This window comes from Mustela putorius, unplaced genomic scaffold (assembly GCF_011764305.1).
Source record: "Mustela putorius furo isolate JIRA1106 unplaced genomic scaffold, ASM1176430v1.1 tig00003987_pilon_pilon_pilon, whole genome shotgun sequence".
Lineage (NCBI taxonomy): Eukaryota > Metazoa > Chordata > Mammalia > Carnivora > Mustelidae > Mustela > Mustela putorius.
In genome coordinates, this window is record NW_025422126.1 from 5,768,579 (window position 1) to 5,784,263 (window position 15,685).

A 15,685-nucleotide genomic window follows, 5' to 3' on the forward strand; every position below is an offset into this window, starting at 1 on the left:
ACAAATCCAGTTCCCTGAGAAGTGTTGCCTTGTGTAGGAGGACTCATACCTGCAACACTCTGCTAAGTGGTATCACAGAGGGCTGCATGGGCAGGGTGCAGAGGGGACCTAGACAGTGAGGGAGGCCTCCCAGGGCCAGTGCCAAAAGGCTGCCTGGAGGAGGCAGTACTTGCACTCAGTGAGCCTTAAAAGAAGAATGGATTAGTGGGAGTTCTTCAGGCTGACCCGGTTGAGGGAGGGCCTTGAGCAGAGGGAACAGCATGTGTAAAGGCATGGCAGTGAGACTGCCTGGCACACATTCAGGGAACTAGTTGGTGTGGGTGGAGCCTACAGCAGGGGGTAGGAATGGGGGAGATGAGGCAGGAGACATAGCCAGGTCCAGGTCTCACTTCTGATGGCATGCCAAGAAAGGACTGAAGCAATAATCCCAGAGTCTCTGACCAATCCACACTTCCCAAGCACTGACATTATGCCAGGCCCTGTTCTAGAACTGGGAGCAGGTGGGGGTGGGGGAAACAGAGATGAATGAGACTTGGGCACTGCCCTTCAGAAGTTCTAGAAGGACACACAGATATCCCCCCTTATATAGTACCAGCTTGGCTCCAGACGGGATTCAGGCCTGAATGGTCTCCCTGGAGTTCCACTTGCTGGCTGATCCTACCTTCAGTCCCCTGCCTGAGACACCCAGGCAAGCAGTCTTACTGGCCAAAATTGAGCTGGCCACTGGGGATCCATTCCTGGACGCCTAACTAGCCTCCTGAAGATCAGTCCTATGATGAGCAAAGTCCCCTAAGCAAATTCAGAAAAAGAGAACCAGTGATGGTCTAAGATGATATTCTGGGGATGGAGGCAAGGTATAGATGAAGAAATGTTTAGGAGGTGGACTGGAGAGACATACCAGGGTTTTTCTCTTGGGCCATGCCATCTTATGGGAAATGCAGATCGGGAGAGGAAGAAAATGAGCTGCCAAGGTCTCAGGCTGCTTAAGTCACAGGATTCACCTGGTGGAGGTCCAAGGAGCCTGAGGAATTCCAGTGAACAACACACAAGTTGCCTAAAGGAAGCAAACATAGAAATCCATCCCTTACACACTGTCTCCTTTAATTCTTTCTTTCAGCAGCTCTGAGTAAGTCCTCTCTCCAGGCTGGCTCTGTCTGGGCTGAGCCGGGAGGCAACGATCTAGGATCATCCTGTTCTTTGTCCAAAAGGCCAGCAGTCAGCACAACACATCTAGCACATTCAGGAACTTCTGCATTAAAACTTTGGCTGGTAATTAAAGCGAGAGCCTAAAATTTATTTCACTGTTGAAATATTTAGGATCTAACCTTTGTGGTTGCAAGCAACAGAAACTGACTCAGACTAAGAAAAACAGAAAAGAAATTACTAGCAGTTCCACTGGGCAGCTCAGAATGGAGGATAAAGCTAGAGAATCAGATGAGTGGGCACCTGAATTCACAGCCAAGGTCATACCATAGGGGCTGGTCCTGATGCCTCTAACAGTATGGCCTGTGCATTTCTTCACACCCAGATACAGCACTGTTGCATGACATAAGTGCAAATAAATTATCTCTTTTAGAGTTTATTTATTTATTTGAGAGACAGAGATTGAGAGAACAGCGGGAGGAGGGGCTGAAGGAGAAGCAAACTCCCTGCAGAGAAGGAGCAGAGAGCCTGACCCGGGACTCCACCCCGATGCTGGGATCATGACCTGAGCCAAAGGCAGATGCATAACCAGCCGAGCCACCCAGGAGCCCCAAGCACAAATACATTCTAATGAATCTTCCTGCAGCTTCACTAACTGTCACATCAAAATCCTGAGCCAGAAACGGCTGGCCAAATTGCTACGGGGTGGCAGTGGGAGAGCATCTGGCCCCCTTTGGGGGCAGAAATAGAAGGTGGGGTCCCACCTTCCATAAGGACTCACCTCCTGGGAGATTCATTCAAAATATAAAAATTTATTTGTTTTAGGCAGCAAAAAAAATGTGACAACAGTCTACTACATGTTCACAGAGGACTAAGTGCTAGATGCATTACCAGATGTTTCATTTACACACATCTGTGAAGCAATTCTCTGAGTGATGGTTGATCTCATTATCTAGTTAAGGAAATTGAGGTTCTAGAGGTGAAAGGAACCTTCCCAAAGTCACTCAGCTACTAAGAGATAGAGCCAGGATTTGAAAACAGGTAGGTCTGTTTGTGTAAGTAGGTTCCACGCCCAGTGTGGAGTCCAAAACTGGGCTTGAACTCATGACCCTGAGATCAAGACCTGAGCTGAGGTCAAGAGTCAGAAGCTTAACTGACTGAGCCACCAGTGCATCCTCAGGTGGGTTTTGTCATTTTTGTTGTTACAAATACCTTATGCAGTCTCCCACACTGTAAACAGAGCACTTGTACTTAGGGTTACTAACGTGTTTAAAAAAAAAAAAAGTGGGGCAGAGAAAAATAACTAGATGCAAATATTTCAATGTCTTCACACAACAATGGGAAATTGGGATTATGAGTAATTTTTTCCAGCTTTTTAATGTTCTCCTATACTTTCTTTAAAAAAAAAAAGGCAAAATAAAACTTAGAGCATGCTTTACCTAAAAAATCCTAAGGGGGAAAGAAAGTAATAAAACAGTTTTAAAGAGGAGAGTGGTGTTAACACAGTGATGGAGAAACTATGCATAGGAAAAAGACTAGAAGGAAATCTGTCCAAAAGTTCTCTGCATAGTGTGATTATGGGGGTGTTTATGTTTCTTTCAACTTCCATTTTCCAAAATTTCTCCAGTGAGCACACTCTAAAAAAAAAGCAAAATGACTTTTTAAAAACAAGCATGAACTGATATTAAGGAGACAGTGCTGCCATGTTTGGGTCCTTTTAAGTTCCCGTAGTCATGTGTAGAGTGGTTTGGAAGTCAAGGCAGTTCCAGGTTTCCCGGGGCAGCTTGGCGGTCCCTGTAGCATCTGGCCCTGTCAACCTGGACTGCGGCCACCGCAGGTTATCTCAGGGGGATGCTCTGAGCCAGGGTGGGAATAACCCAACATTCCCACCTCTTGTAACAATGTGTAAGTGATCAGGCCCTGCTACACTGTGAGGATTTGGCCCCTGAAGCTGGAGTCCTCCTCTCTGTTGGTTTTCTCTCTCACCTCACAGGCTCCAAGGTTCACCTTCCCCTCTGGGAATGAGGCAGGGCTGGTCAGTCATGTCAAAGTTTAGGCCCCTCTGAATGGCAAGTCCCTAGTCCCTTCTCTTCCTTAGCCCCCAGGGCCGTGGATGGACAGAGAATGGAGGTTCAGTCCTGGCCTGGCCTCAGTCTGGTGGGGGAGTCAGTCTTCTAATTTCAGGGAGATTCTAGACTATTCCCTGACTTAGGAACATCTCAATCAGATGGAAGAAGCAGTCCTTATTTTCCAGGAGTTCCAGTGTGATGCAGAGAAGAGATGAGAGAGTGGGGCTGATTCAGTCTCAGCCAACCTTGACTCCAGAACCTTCTGTCCCAGGACTCCCACACCTCTCCAACCCCTCTTCCAGGTGGGATAGTCAACTGCCATGGCCTTCCCTGGCCTCCATGGCCCTCTGGTCCCCCCACCTTCCCCACCTCCCCAATCACATGGAGGTTTCTTATGTCCTGTATATCCTCTGGCAAGTCACACTCCAATCCCCACCCTGGAAGAGTCCCCCCCACCCCACCCTGGCTCCTCAGTTTCTCCCCAGCCAAAGCAAGGGAGCTGGATACTCTCAAAGATCCTCCATCCCAGTGGAGACATTGTTAGCCCCTTCCCAGACCTTCTCTCTCCCTTCTCAGCTTCTTATCTAATCTGCTCCCACTCTTCCTCCTTCCAGGTACGTCCCCTACCGGCAAAGCCCCCAGAACCTCCAGGCTAAGACCCTCTTTGGCTCTTGCAGTGGCCAAGCTGCTGCAGTAAATTTTGCAGTGGGTAGAGCAGAAGTGGCCAGGGAGGGAGTAGGGCTCAGGCCAAGGCCGAGGTCGAGGCGGCTGGGCAGGGCAGGCGGCCAACCCCAACAGCCCCAGCCAAAGCTACCTCAGCAGCTTCTGCAAACCCTAGCAAGGCATCTCCGCTTCGGTGGAGCTCCAGAGTGGAGAGGCTTGAGGGGGAGGGGAGCGCTTGCTGAGGTCAGCACAGCCTCCAGAAATCTCTCCAGAGGAGGAAGAAACCACAGAGAGTCCCAGCCCAAACTGGACTCCCTAGGGGAAATGACTCAGGTCCTGGAAAGCTAGAATCCAGGGTTGAGAGGGTCCCCAGAGGACACCTGCTAGGAACAGGAATCTTCCCTACTCCCCCATGGGCCCACAGAACCCCTGCTCTTGTGCCTTCTGGAATAGGAGGCTCATTCCCTTCTATGGCAGTCCCTTCCTCTGAGAGTCCATTCACGCACCAATTATCAAATTGCACCCCACCCCCAACGCCTCCTCTGTGCCAGGATCCGTGCTGGCCTCTGGGGATGCAGAGATACATGTGGTCCCTGACCTCATGGAGCCTACCATTAAAGGGGGAGGCAGACGCCAACCACCCTCTGCAGTGAAAAAGCTCTAGAAGCCCAGAAGGGGCTTTTGGGGGGTCAGGTACTGCCTCTCAGAGCAGGCAATGGACCCAAGGGGGCCTCGGTAAGCAGGCAGCTTCAACTGTCCCCTAAATACTGTCAACTCCAGTTCTGCATCTCCAGCCCTGACATGGCTGCGAAGTCCAACCTTAAATATCTACCTGCCCATTCAACTTGGATGCCTCTGTGTCTCTAATGCAGCAGCACCAAGGCTGAGTTCACCCTCTCTGCCCAACTTGTTCCTGCCACCATGCACAAACCAGACATCCCAGAGCCATCCCTCCCTTGGCCCCAGCAACAAGCCCCCCACCCCTCCCATCTCCACACCACCACCGGCCCCAGCTCCACTGTCTCCCACCTATACCGCAAGCACTTCCTTTGTCTTCTCATACTTGGGCCCACTTCAATCACATAGTGATGCAATCTCTCAGAAAAGCAAAGAAAATTGTCACCTCTCTGCTTAAAAGCCTTCGGTGGCTTCTTCTTGCCTTTGGGATAAAGATTAAAATCTTGAACAAGACCTGCACGGCCTGGCCTTTACAGACCTTTCCAACTGTATCCCAGCAACCCACCCCCCATCTCCAGACCTCTTGTCTCTGGCCCACCAAGCCCGTGCTCTGGGCTCAGACTTCTGCAAGTGATATTCGCACTGATGGCCCATGGCTTCAAAAATTTGGGTTGCCCTCCTTCCCTCTTCCAAATGACTCCCAGGACATCTCTTCTTTGCATGTACCCTGGCCCTGAGCATCAATCTCAGGCCCCTAAAGGAAGAGCTGTGGCCGCAGCCAGTGGTTACAAAGTAACTGGCAGGTTTGGAGCCCAAGGTTCCAGAACCTTCCAGTGTTCCCAAAGGAAAACCCCTGACTCCAGTTCCCAGATGCCTTCCAGATCTCCCACTCCTCTGCTGCTCTCTTCTTCCATTCCTCAGCTGTGAGCTGGGGTGGGTGGGGTGGTGGAGAATGGACAACCTCCCCGTCACCGCGGCCTGGTTTCTCTATGGGCCTTCCAGTGGGGACCAGAGCTGAAGGGTAAAAGAAACCAAGTGTCCAGGCTGCTGCACCCCACCTGGACTCGTGAGCCATGTGCTCCCTGAGCTCCCCAACAAGCCAACCAGGCTCAGGCCTCAGGCCAGGCACTGGCTCCTCCGTGCAGTGTGCCAGGACTCCCTGAAGAAGGAGGCCCAGTTTTCCCCGGGGCTCCCATGGCATTTGTGTGCCCAGCACTATCAAATTTGCCTGTTGTGTGGGTTTTTCTCCCCAAACAACTCAGCTTGCTTCGAGGCCACATGATTTCATCTCTGTACCCCAAGCCTGGCTCCAGGGTGGTCCCGAAAGAGAGGTTCAAAATACACTTGGCATTATAATTTGGGATTAGCATCACATAAATATATGTTTTCTTGTTTTTTCCCATAACTGCCATTAAACTCTGTCTCCTTTGTCTTGAACATTATGCAAGAAGGTGGACCTACGAGTCTGATCAGCCTCAATTTTGAGCTAAGCTCCCCCTTTACTAGCTGTGACTTCAAACCAATGCTCAGCTTCTCAGGGCCTTGGTGTCTTTCCCTTATAAAATGAGAACAATGTCCTCCTCTGAGGGTTTTCATAACTAAGTGAGTCCTCTTATGCAAAAGTTATAACATACAGTATGTGCTCAATAATCCCTTTCCTTCTCTCCACCCCGGCCTTTGAGCCCCAAAAAGGAAGTTGGCATTTACTTCCATGAACTTGAACCTACGATCGTCACTGATACATCAAGTCAATACAGATCATTTTGAATCCCAGTCCTGCCCCTGACACAGTCTACAGATTCGATATCCATCTTTTATTTGGCTTCATCCAAGCCCTTCAAAAAGACATCAGACCAAGCATATCAGCACGGAAGACTGAGTCCTGAGCAGGGCTGTAGTTTGCTCTCCAGACTGCCATTGATCCACCAATCAATTTTCCTCCACCAGCTGTCCAGGCAGCTAGGGATTCCCCTAGAGTATCACTATTTGATCCTGCCCCTCATCTTGCCATAAAAATACTTTGGGAGGTGTTCCAAATGCCTTTTTGGAATCAAGGTTATCAGGACTCTGACAGACCCCTAATCCACCACTCAGGTTCTCCCCAGAGAAGAGAGGGGAAATTAGCCTGACTTCCTTTAAGCAAACCAACCTCTGCTGGGTCCTGGGAAGCCCTACATTTTCTTCTACTTTCAAGGACACAGATCATTCTCTTTCTACCATCTTTGCTAGTGCTGTTAAATCTGCAGAATTTTTAGTCTTCAGTGTAAAGTCTCACATAGAGGTGATCGAATTAACACAGGCGACTTGCCTACAACAAACAGTTCAAAACACTTAAATGAGAACCTCCCGCTCCCACAGGAAATCTGCTTTCCAAATGAATGAAGGTTTTCTATAAGAAGGTAATTGTCCATCCTGTTCTTCTGACTCATTATAAAGGTGGAATGGTTAAATTCAAATAATGGCTGTCTTCTTGTACTATTGAGCTAAACATTCACTTGTTAAAAATATAACAACATTGTATCTTAATAAAAGCTTAGCTGTGTATTTTAAGACCAAGAAAACAAGCTTGGCCAACTGTGATTTTCAAAGTTTTGTAAGATTGAGAACACAAAAAGCCAGACAAGAGGGAGCATAATGAAATCCAACAGGAATAATTTGTAATTAGAAAACCCCACGCAATTCTTCAGCCAAGGATAATGGTGATCCCTCTTAAAAACACATGTGTCCCATGCTGGGCACTGATGAGCCTAATCAGACACACTCCACTGACATTCTTCACAATGCCGAGGGGCCCCTAATTGCTGGTGGGTGCAGACAGGCAAGCTTCTGCTGCTGCTCTCAGGAGATGATGTTGACGAAGGGCAGGCCTGGAGCCAAAGAGCCAAGGGTGGGATCCCAGCCCTCCTCCTACGCCTTAAACAAGTTACTTAGCCAATCTGTGCTTCAGTTTCCTCATCTTTAAAATCAGGACTAATGGGCACCGGGGTGGCTCCATCAGTTAAGTGTCTGCCTTTGGCTCAGGTCATGATCTTGGGGTCCTGGGATTGAGTTCCACATCGGGCTCCCTGCTCAGTGGGGAGCCTGTTTCTCCCTCTCCCTCTGCTGCTACCCCTAGTGCTTTCTCTCGCTGTCAAGTGAATCAATAAAATCTTTTAAAAGTTCTTAAAAATAAAATAAAATCACGACTGAGAATCACTACCTTTGAGGCTGGCGGTTATAAAGACAGTGGCTACGTGAAGTCTATCTGACCAAAATGTTTTCTCTCCTATTTCCCAGTTGCTACTGGGCTGATCATACGAAGGGCCGGTGGGGGGGGGGTCTCCTTCCCTCTCCCATCCTGCTGCCTCTCTCCTCTGTTAGGGATGCTCAGCCTCTTGGCCTGTGTCGGGGAGCGCTGTGCCCACAGCAGCCCTGCCCTGAGGCCCAGTGTATCCTCTCCTCCTCGATGCCCCCCGCCCTGCTCTGGACCACAGCCTGGCCCTGGCCCAGCTGGCCTGCTGGGGATCGGCCCAGGCTAAGCAGAGGTGGCTTGACTCCAGCAAAGGCTAAAGGTTCTTCATTTTGTTTTCTGCTTTGGCTTAACCATCTGGGGTGGGTGGGAGGATAGGAGGAGTGGCAAAAAGGAGAGAAGAAATGCACTGTTCCTGCACGTCTTCCTCCCCTGCCTCCCCCACAGCCGGGCACAAACTGTGTTTTGGCCTGCACTGTCCTCAGAGCCAGCAAAGCTGCCCCAGGGGTCCCCTGCACGACGTCCCAGAGGATAGAAGTGATCTATCTCTGTTGTGCCTCCATCTTCCCTCTGTCCCCCTCTTTTTATGTCCTTCCTTGGATCAGCCTGTCCTGCCTCTTGAGTGGAACAGCTCTTCCCTGCACTAGCAGTACGCCTGCCCCTCCCTGGGCTGTGCACTGGGACACAGGCGATGATGCAGGCCAGGGCTCTGCCCTCTGAGCGCTCATTTTTGAGCACCAAGAGCCCAGGCTGCCAAGCACACAGCCTAAGCTGGACTTTCCACTCGGCCCCTTTTAAGCTGTGTGATCTTGGGTCAACTACTTAACCTGAGTGTCCACTTCTTAATTTAAAAACTGGGGCCAAAGTACCTCCATTTCAGGACCACTGTGAAAATTAAATACAATCATGTATGTAAACCTCTCGACTTAGCACACTGTGTACGGTCGATGCTCACTTGAGTCTGTCTGCCTTCCCTCCCTCCCCCCTACCCTTTCCTCTTTCTCCAGAGCCAGCTGCCTCTTCTGGAGGAGAGAGCCATGACAGGTCTATGGGAAGATGGGCTTGTGTGGGGCTAAGCCCCATGCTGTGTCATGTGGGGGTGCAGCCATGGCTCTGCCTGCCATGCTGTGTCGTAGGGGGCTGCAGCCATGGCTCTGCCTGCCAGGTGCTTTCTTTCAGAAGTAGACTCAGGCCTCTGACCTCCTTTTCTCTCTCTCAGTGGCTAATTAGGGCCAATTGTGGGCTCCTTTTTAGCCTTTCCTTTTCTGAACCTCCAATTGGCTTCTTTTTTCCTTCCCCAGGGCAGGGCTGGAACACACTGGCAGGCCAAGTTGAAGCCCCTGCCACAGCAGGCAGTGCACTGAGGAGGGGTGAGGGCAGTGTATGCCGGCTGTGCCATGGGAGCTACTGAGGCACAGACTCGGGTTGGCCCAACACAGCACTGCTTAGGCAGCTGTCCACACATCTGTCTTGAGGTTCCTATCCTAAGTCTTGGAATATGTGGGACATCCAATAATCAGTGTTCTGGCTAGACTTCCAGATCTTCCTACCCACCCAGGGTCTTCCAGAAAGTGATGGGCCCCTAGAGATTCCCAGGGAACTCTGCCCTTAGAGTTGGGGGGAGCTACCCCAATGCACCTGAAGCTGAATGTTTTCTGGGACACAGCTGGGGAAATCTAGGAATTCAGAATCTGACCTGCTGGGGGAAGCCAGCACTTGATCATCCTGGCCAGTGTAAGGTGAGAAAGGCAAGAAGTAGCTCCTGGGTAGCAAGAACCTCTAGTTCTTGAGGTCTAGTCTGGTAGCAAAAGATGATCTAAGTACAAAGAGCAGGGCTCTCTGCATGTTCCTTCATAGGATGGGAGCTCCTGCACTCCAGAGATGGGAAATGAGTCAGGTGTGAGTCCCAGGGCCAAGGATTAGCAGCCAAGGGGGCTGAGACCCAAGGTGGGACCCAAACATCTTCAATCACTAAGACCAGACTGAAACCACAGTGAAATAAAGATGCTCTAGGTGCACAGAGAGGAGGACCTCAGTGGCTGAAGCCAGGCAGGGCTGCCCCTTACAAAGAAGCACAGATTCATGGAAAGGGTAGGCATGTCAGGGCGATGTTATATAATATAGAAGCTTTGAGAAGAAGCAGAGAATAAAGCAGAGAGCAAAGGAGTCATCAGGAAGGCTTCCTGGAAGAAAAGTATCACTGTGAAGGTCAAGAAACCTGGCCTCAAAAGTTCAGGAGATGAACTGAAGGTCAACCGTCTTGAGCGCCAAGGTCTGGGTTACCTTTGCATACCAGGTGGGGGCCAGGGCAGTGATGCTGGAAATTACTCAGGCCAAGGTGTCCTCCACCCTCCAGCTCCAGCGGGCGGGAGGCTGCCACATGTTCTCATCACGCCTTCTCACCTGGAGCCAGAGCCTGCTGCCTGATGGCTCCTCTGCTAATGGCTTCCAGGTGTGTCCTTGGGCCCCTGGGGGGAGACATCCTGGAGGACACACCCTGTCCAACCTAAGTCCCACCCTTCTGGTCACCTTCAGCAGCAGAACCTGGGCTGGCCTAGGGCGGGCCACGAAGCACTAGTGCAACCTCACTCCATCGGGGAGGAGTATCAGAGGTCACACTGAGCTCTAAGCCCCCTCAGCAGTGGCATTTCTGGTCCTTGGCACCTTCAGGCCATGGGAGCCAGGACAATATGAAAGTTGTCCTGTGGAATAAGATGGCTGGAAGTCCTGTGTTTCTGGGGAGAAGGGTTGGCCTGGTACCTCCCTATGAGACAAAGTATGTCTATGGGTCTCTCCATGACTATGGGGCTGTTTCTTTCTTCCTTTTTTTTCTTTTTTTTAAAGATTTATTTATTTATTTATTTGACAGAGAGATCACAAGTAGACAGAGAGGCAGGTAGAGACAGAGAGAGAGAGAGAGAAGCAGACTCCCTGCGAGCAGAGAGCCTGACGCGGGACTCGATCCCAGGACCCCGAGATCATGACCTGAGCCGAAGGCAGCGGCTTAACCCACTGAGCCACCCAAGTGCCCTGGGCTGTTTCTTTCTTAATATCTCTAACTCTCTCTGTATGTCTGTCTTTGAATCTATTTATCTTTATTTATGAGACTACATGTCCATGTGTTTCTCTGTGTATTTCATAGCAAAGCCCTCCTTGACTGCAACAACAAACTCCCTCACTGTTTACGGCCTAATAAATGGAAGTTCAAGACTTCCCTTGCTGCTTCACCACCCTCAGGCCTTAAGTTTTCATTCCAGAGTGATTTCCAGCCTAAATGGGAGGAATCTGATTCATGCTCTGCTGGGGGGTGACTTGGACCCAAGACAGGAAGAGGCTCAAGGCTGATGAACTGCAAAGCATCAGTGCCCCTGTGGCTCGGGGAAGGCCCCAAACTCCAAACACCTTGTGTCACTGAGTCCATCTTCTGGTATTTTGGTCCAGGCTGATGCTGGAGTGAATCTGTGTTCCTGGACAAGCGCTTACATGGACCACCAGTTTTATCATCACCATTCTCACCACCGTCTTCTTGATCACCATCACAGCTACCATCGCCACCACTACTGTTATTATCCCCTCTAATACCACCAACACCACCATTACCATTACTGTTCCATCAACGCCACAGTTAGTACACCACAGTCACCCTCTCCATCAGTGCCATTGTTCTATTACTAATATCAGAGATTTCTAGTTACTTTTCAGTAGCTATTTCTCCTTCTTTCTTAATAATAAGGACTACAACTTTTTGCTGGGCACATCACCTCCCAGTTCAAAGACTATTATTTGCCATGTTCTTTGAAGTTAGTTAGGTGAAAGTACTGAATAAAATTATGGAAAGTAGAACCCTTATTTATCTTTTGTCTCCATCTGCAATCTGATGTGATGGGTGGTGCTCTAGCAGCCATTCTGTACCAAAGAATGAGGACCACACTCCAGAGGCAAGTTTCTAGGGAAGGCAGAGTAGGAGGTGGGAAGGAGTATTGGTTTCTCATGACTGTGGAGAAACCATTCAGATTCTAAACTGCTACATTTCTATTTTTTAATGAAAAAATGAAGTTCTATTTTTTATCATTTAAGAGACTGTTGTTCAAGACATTCTGATGCATACCCCTGAACCTAATCCTAATTAGTGTATATCGCCACATATTAGCTTTCTTTAAATGTACCAGGCTAAAGATCTGTATAAGTGATTAGGGGGGCTGCAGGAAGGTAGAAATGGGAGATGCAGAGAGAGGAAGGAAGGAGAGGATGACAGAATGAGGAAGAGGAAGGGAAGGAGAAGTTGAGGCATTGATTGAGAGGTTTAATTCTAGGACATAGAAATGATTCCTACCTTTTGGAAGTAGCCATTCTGAGGCAGACCGTGGCAAGAAGGAAAAAGACATTCAGCACCATGGACAGTTCCAGGAGCCCTGTGGTACCTGCAGGAAAAAATTAGTTGTTTGATGGTGGTGGTAGTTTTCTTCAGTTTATGTTCATTAACCCACACTCTGTGCCAGGTATCGTGCCAGGTATCGTGCCAGGAACTGGGATTAATACCAAGACAAGTTATCCCCACATCAACATTTAGCTCCCAAGACCAAAACAAGCAGATCACCATGGGAAGCCTTCCTAAAGTGGAAGGAAGGGAATGAAAAGCCAGCTGAGGAATGGGGCAAGATGACCTTGTGACAGAATGGACAAAATGCCAAAGAATAAAGGATGCTGTGGGTGGGGGAGGGTTCCAGGTTGGAAGAAGGTGAGTGAATCAATTGGTCTAGCAATCAGTCTGTAAAAGAGCTTGTAGCACTGAGTGGGAGTTAAAAAAGTAAGGGCCCTCTATTCCTCAAGTACTAACTACATCAATGATTCAGTCTCTGGTCCCAAGAACCAAGATTCATGCTCATAAGGGTATATGGAAACTATGACTAATTAGAACAATTCTAACTCTAAGCCTCTGAGTCTACTGCTGTCTAACAAATCACATCCCCTCCAAACTTAATGACTTAAAACACCAACCATTTTATTCACAATTCTGTGAGTCAGCAATTTTAAGCTTGGGTCAGCTGAATAGTTCTCCTGATCTTTTCTGGGGTCACTCAGGCAGCTGACATCACCTAGAAGTTCCCCTAAGAGTTGGTTGATCTAGAGGGTTTCAGCTGGGATGGCTCACTTCTGGTTTCTTCCTCTAAGAAGCTTGTTTGGGTTTCTACACATGGAGATCTCAGGGGAACAAAAAGAGGGAACCCCCAATGCACAAGCACTTTTTTTTTTTAAAGATTTTATTTATTTATTTGACAGAGAGAGATTACAAGTAGGCAGAGAGGCAGGCAGAGAGAGAGAGGAGGAAGCAGGCTCCCTGCTGAGCAGAGAGCCCGATGTGGGACTCGATCCCAGTACCCTGAGATCATGACCTGAGCCGAAAGCAGCGGCTTAACCCACTGAGCCACCCAGGCGTCCCTGCACAAGCACTTTTAAATCCTTTGCTTGCATGACATTTGCAGATGGTTCATGAGTCAAAGGAATTCATTTGGCCAAACCAGTCAGTCAGTATGGGAAGGAACAACCCAAAAGTATACATGCAAATGCACAGGATTCATTGGGGGAGCTAATATAACAACCTTCCACAAATTCTAAGTGGTTCATTTACCACTCTAAGAGTCTTACGTTCTTATTTAAACAGACCATGGTTCTATGGCCTTCCAACTCTGTGGTTCTTATAATTCAATGTTTAGATTCCAAGATTCTGTAATTCTAGGAGTAGAAGGCTGAGGAGGATCATGAAGACTCAACAAGAGTATACTAAGGAAGTCAAGCAAACTAAGGTTACTCCCAGATCTGGGGCACTTGAGTGGCTCAATGGGTTAAAGCCTCTGCCTTCAGCTCAGGTCATGATCTCAGGGTCCTGGGATCGAGCCCTGCATCGGGCTCTCTGCTCAGTGTAGAGCCTGCTTCCTCCTCTCTCTCTCTCTGCCTGCCTCTCTGCCTACTTGTGATCTCTGTCAAATTAAAAAAAAAAAATCTTAAGGTTTCTCCCAGACCTCAGCAAGAACCCACCTGCCTCTCCTGTTCCCATCCCTCAGCCCCCAAATTCCTGCGTGCAGCAGGATGGTGGGATGAGCACCAAATTGGGAATCAGAAAACCTAAAATATAGGCCCTGTTCCATCATGAATTTGGGGTAGCCCCAAGCATCACTCTTAACCTCCCAATGTTCTCTTACAACCAACAGAGATGTCAATTCCTATTTTCTGAAAGACAAGAACAGTGGTAAAGCCAGGAGAATGGGGCCCACCAACGTCCATTATCAGGACCCTGAACCTGGTGCAGCTTAGAGTTTTAATCCCACCTCCTCAAACTGCATCTACAGCTGCAAAGACCCTTTCAAGGAAACCAAAATTTAAATAGGTTATTGCCCTTGATCTGTCCTGACCTCTAATTCTCTACTTGCAGAAGAAAGGACGAAGGAAGGGAAGGAGACTGGAAGGGAGGGAAGGGGAGGAGAGGAAAATTCCCCAATGCTGCTCCTTCCCTTTTCCCCCATCAACTCTTGCCCCAGACTCAACTGAGTTTACACTGGAACCCTGGAGCCAAACCCTGCCTGGCCTTGAGCCTCAGTCTCCTCTACCTTCAGCTTCCCCAAGAAGAGGAATGTGGAGTTGAAAAGTAGCTGCATGAGAGAGGACCTAGATCAGGGCAGCAACCCATGAAAACTTTATAGCTAGAGGAACCAGCCACAACCCGCCAGCTGAACCATCTTGTAGCACAGTTAAGGAATTAGAAGCCCAGACTAGGACATGAACCTGCTCACAGTCACAGAGCCAGCAACTAGTAGACCAAGACCAAAAATGAGATGGGGTCACTTCCCTTCTCTAAACTTCAGGTTTCAATTCTAACCGGGAGATGAGAGACCCAGACTGGGACACCACTTAGAAACCGTAAGGCACAGTGCAAAACTAATAAGCAATCAGGTTTTTCCCAATGGCCTGGGAGTCTGGGTGGGGGAGGGTGGGTTGAAGTGGAGGCAGGAGCACTTACGACTTTCAGAGGACTCATCCAGCTCATTTATTCTAGCCTTTCCCCGAGAGGCCCAGGCTGCAGAGTGGAGGAGGGTATTAAATATCAGAGAGTTATTTAAAAGCCAGTTGCTGGCCCCTCAGAAGCAGAGTGTGGCCTCTGCTGACTCAATGGAGAAAATGAATCTTGGGTCTATGGATTTTCCTGAGTCTCATGTTCGGTGCAGCAGGGGGGAAGGGGAAGTGAGAAATGGGAGCAGCAACACCTGTGGTGGAGTCTTCCCCTCGCTGCCAGTGCAGAAGCTACACTAGAGGAGAGAACCTGGGGCCTCCCCCACTACCTAATGACTGAGCTTCATCATGTCAGCCCTGTCCAGCTGCTCCTCCACTTGCCTCATTGGAAGAGGGGGTCAGAGGGAAAGGGAGTCTGCCAAGATAAAGGGACCCTGGATATCACAGGCTGCTATTGACAGAAGGACCCTCCTCCCCCACCAGACTATGCTACCAACACTTTAGTCGGGGTGGGGGGGCCAAGTTCAAGGTAATAGTATATTGAGGTGGGGGCACCAATTGGAACAAATCACAGTATTACCTTCCCCTCCATGATCCCCATCCCTAAAAGGCCAAGGGGCACAGGACCAAAAGCCTTCCAAGATCATCCTGTCTACACAGTTTAACGTCTTTGCAGACAGGAAACAGATCTGGGAGAGCAGATTTGCTTAAGGACTTGAGGAACCCTGAGGCACCTCTGATGGACAAGTTGGAGCTGGAGGCAGATAGGGAAGGGGATCCCTGGTGGGGGGCCCCAGGGAACTTGTCAGACCTCTGCAGGCTCCCTATCAATGCTCAGTGGACCTTATGGAAAGCAGGGCCTTTGTGGAGAGAAAAGGACCCCAATAAAGGAGCTGGA